The sequence below is a fragment of the Diaphorina citri genome, unplaced genomic scaffold (assembly GCF_000475195.1).
Source record: "Diaphorina citri unplaced genomic scaffold, Diaci psyllid genome assembly version 1.1 scaffold944, whole genome shotgun sequence".
Classification (NCBI taxonomy): Eukaryota; Metazoa; Arthropoda; class Insecta; order Hemiptera; family Psyllidae; genus Diaphorina; species Diaphorina citri.
In genome coordinates, this window is record NW_007378375.1 from 41,212 (window position 1) to 45,621 (window position 4,410).

At 40.7% G+C, this 4,410-nt stretch overlaps 1 protein-coding gene across 1 annotated transcript in view; it reads right to left on the reverse strand.

Annotated features, from left to right (window-relative positions):
* The window catches only part of LOC103513240 (vascular endothelial growth factor receptor 1), a 40,904-nt gene that overhangs the window by 26,498 nt on the left and 9,996 nt on the right, over positions 1-4,410 (reverse strand). The gene's annotated exons all lie outside the window — the stretch shown is intronic.

Sequence of the window (4,410 nt, forward strand, 5' to 3'; positions counted from 1 at the left end):
CGCGGTACGTAACGAACTACGACCATGCTAAAAACCACTTTTTTTGGTAAAGCAGGCGCACACACCGAAAACGGATATTTCCACCCATTTCCCGATTTTGAAAATTTGGACCGATTGCAATACTTTCATTACTAGCATAGCTCCGCTATACTGTAGTAATAGAAAGTAAAAAAAAACTTAACTTGAAATATTTCATCAAATTTCAAGTTGTTCGGTAAAGTTTGCAACACACTCGCGGCCCCCAGCATTGTCCCGTCGAACGCATTCAAAAAGAAAAATAACTTCTCCTTACACAGAACATATAAAAAGAATGGCTCGGACTCTTCCGTGCTTTCGCCCAGGGAGGCCTCGCAACTATAGTAACCAGAGTTGCGGCTTATCACACCACGCAACGTAATACCCACTTGCTCATTATAAGTCGCAATCATTCCACCGCGGATAGGAATCCCGTATGGCACCTTACATTAGAGAGGAACACAGGACAGAAGAGGAGGGTTAGATGAAATTTGGACCCGCGGGTCCACAGTCTCATGGTAACTCTCTGTTAATTAAGGAGCGCGGTAGCGCTCCGCCCCGCCAAGTCAAGAAAGTTTGACCGCGCTACTAGAGATATTATACGCGACAGGGAAAGTAGCCGTTTTCAGGTTCTAATTTAGAGATGTGTACAGAGTGAGTGATATTATTATTAAACGTATGAACGTATAGTGAATTAGTGAGTTAGTTATAAAGGAACTACTCTTTTCAGTGGACTATTCAGTCAGATCCTAACTCCCCGTACCTGGGGGGTTAGAAGAGGGAGCGGAAGCGTAAGTTACACGTTTTACTGCCTATACCTCTAGAATTGAACAATAGTGTTTTAGACTCTGACTCAATCAGTGAGTATTCCACTGACATTAGAACAGAGTAATAATAAATAATAATAATGGTAACTCTCTGCTAACTCACCCACTCTATACACCCTGCTTCATTTATAGACGATTTTCGTGTAATCTACGCTACGTCGAGAAAAAGCCAAAATATCTTTCAATATGAGACTGTAGACCAGAGAGTAACTTAAAATAAATTAGGTACTTAGTTAGGTAAGTACAAATAATTACTACGATTATTTGGTTAATCAACAGGGTTACATAAGAGCGATGCATTCATATTGCCCGTACTCCCGTGGCTGTTATATGTTGTTGTTGTTGTTGTTGTTTTCAAATGCTCGGAGTTGACTATTAGGTCATTTTCCCTCGTGCATCCCAATACTTTGCTACCAAGTTGTCGTTGTTTGAAAGGCCAGGACATATTAATAAATGTTCTGCGTTCATAATTGCTTGCAGATAATAATTGCTTCTAAAATAAAATAGTACTAGTCCCATTCGAGCAGGATAACTAGGCTGACCATACGTCCCGCTTTCGGCGGGGCAGTCCCGCTTTGGAGCCCCTGGTCCCGCTGTCCCGAGAAATCCTCTGGGGAAGCAAAAAGGGCCCGCTTTCTGAGTTTTTCATATTGTATAAGAGACTGCTCTTCAATTGTTTTCATTAGGGGTTATATAAATAGAATAAATAGAAGGCTGTTATATAAATAGAATAGAATAGACCTTGTTTATACTGCTTCCCTGTTACCCAGAACACGTCTCTTTACCCCAGCAGTCTAAACAAGGTCACACGTATCTTATGGGCTAAATAACATGGCACGTGATATGATTGTGGGGTTTTATCCGTAATGTTTGACTTGCATGCAACAAAATGTTGCAAGAAACATGAACAAGACAGAAACTAATGTGAGATTTTCCATACCAGCCCTGGAATTGAAATGGGTTTTCTGACACCGAAAAATTTAAAAGTAAAGGAGAGCGCGATTGGTTTTGAAATGAAATCTCAAAATTAAGTAACGGGTGAGGAGATAGCGACATTTCACAATGGATTTTATTTGTTGGGTAATAGTTTCAAGCTAATACATACGTAACATATGTTTAGGAGTTTTTCGGGAAATGCAATACTCTCCTACACTTTCAAACAGAACCATTTTATGTAAATCCCAAGTCACATAAAACAAAACTGATTACCATATTACTAGCTTCGACAAAATACCATCATTTTACTTATTTCGACGTTCAAGTTATAAAAAATATCTGTTGACCCTTGTCAGTTTTAAATCCACAATAGGGTGAACGTAAAGTAAGGTTAGTTGCCACAGCCATTTGTTTGGTTAGGTGTATTGAAAAGTGTTAAATTGGTTATAATATCCATAGACATATTGGTTTTTAAATGAGCCATTACCCAAAATGAATGATGATAAAACATTTGTTAGTAGAAAGAAACCAAGAAATTAAATATGAAAAGGTGGACACTTTATACTGATGCATTTGTTAAGAAATAGAGCATGGAAATTAATTGCACCTAATCTAACTTCTCAGCATACAGTTGAAAAACTTCTCCTACAAATGTAGGAAGTCAAAGATACATAAAATTTTTGCCCCGGTCAAGATTCGAATCCAGCATCTCCGGATTGAAAGTCAGAGCTCTTAACTACTGGGCTGCAAAGATGGGCCCTGACCTAATAACTAAAGGATAAAGGGTTGTCTCTTACCTCTCTTCCAGTTACATCCTCGAGGGTGACATTGATGCGAGGTTCAGTGGGCTTACAGGGTATCACAACATCACTGTCGGCAGTGGTGAATATGTTGGTGGCTGGTTCATAAGCCAACATGTGAGACTTGTCTGAAAGTAGGGAAGAAAAGAAATCAATTGAATTCTTAGAGGCATGACTAAGCAAAGTCTTTTGATCTACATTATGAATTATGTTGTTAAACCCATAAAATACACGAGACCTTGTTTAGACTGCGGGGGTAAAGGGACTTTTCAGTCTCATTCGAGCAGGATACACAAGGTATTCGCCTGTCAGAAGGTAAATTTACCTTGCTTTAACTTAGGTACGGCACCACCCGTAAACCCACCACCATCCTCAAACTTGTTTAGACTATGGGAGTAAAGGGACTTTTCAGTCTCATTCTTGCAGTATAAACAGGGTATATTCTGTCCTATTCTAATAACTATCTTGTCATTTGACTGAACCAGGATATGGCCCACTTACTGATCTGTCCTGATCTTCAGACACCCTGTACACAACGAGACCTAATAGCAGTCAATGAAACCGCAATCAAGACTGCAACACATAACTATCTTGTCATTTGACTGAACCAGGATATGGCTTACTTACTGATCTGTCCTGATCTTCAGACACCCTGTACACAACGAGACCTAATAGCAGTCAATGAAACCGCAATCAAGACTGCAACACACTGGCATAATATTTGACGTTGACATTGGGTTTTCCGGACAAGGAAAGTAAGTAAGTACTGAACCTCACCAATGATATAGATGTATATAGAGCTGTTATGAGTAGTGCTCCGACACATGTAGGGTCCGACATGGAGGTAGGTTAAATGATTGATAGTGAGGTTGGTAAGTAAGTAAGTACTGAACCTCACCAATGATAAAGATGTATATAGAGCTGTTATGAGTAGTGCTCCGACACATGTAGGGTCCGACATGGAGGTAGGTTAAATGATTGATAGTGAGGTTGGTAACATAATTGGCACCGTCCCTGTATTGCTCGAATTCGGGTGGCCTGAACGAAGAATCCAGAGTCTCCAGCCTCTAGAAACAAAAGATTGATTTAGGGCATTTGACATAACCGTAGGTAGGAGCAACCTGCGTGACCGAGTGGGTATCACACTAGGCTTGCACGCAGGAGGTCCGGGTTCGATTCCCGGCGGGGCCGAGGTTTTTTTTCGGCTCTGTGCTTGGAGTTCGGGGTGCACTCAGCCTCGTGAGGACAATTGAGTAGCTGCTTTAATCGAGTAGCGACCAGTGGCGGCATTACCAGAGTAAAAAGAAAAAATATAGATATGTTAGAAATAGTACAGGAGGCTCTTAGTAATACTGTGATATCCACAAAAATTGTGAAGAAGTTCTCAGCTTCACCACAGATAAATCATGATTTAGATTAGATTTTATTTATTTAACATAACCGTTAACCTCGCTCAAGCTGAGTGGGGTCGGGAAAAGCAATTGCCCAGATGTGATTATCTATCCCGATATCAACCACGATCAACGCTGCTTAACTTCAGACATTTCTTGATCTTCTTCTTTTTCTTCACCTTTTCCCGTGTACAGACGGGGTCGGCATTTTTCGTCAGCCTCTCAATCAGTCCTAACTAGGGTGATCGCTTTGGGCTGACATTTGGTTTTGGCTACAAATTTTACGAGTGGATGCCCTTCCCTCTCAGCCTTTGCTATTTCTTTAGCAAGGGAAATTCAGGCTGGTATACGTATACTCGGTGTTTATAGTCAAGCAGGGTCCGTCCCTCCGGGAATTTTTTAGCCCGTAGTGATTAGAGAAAATCAGTACCTATGTACCTA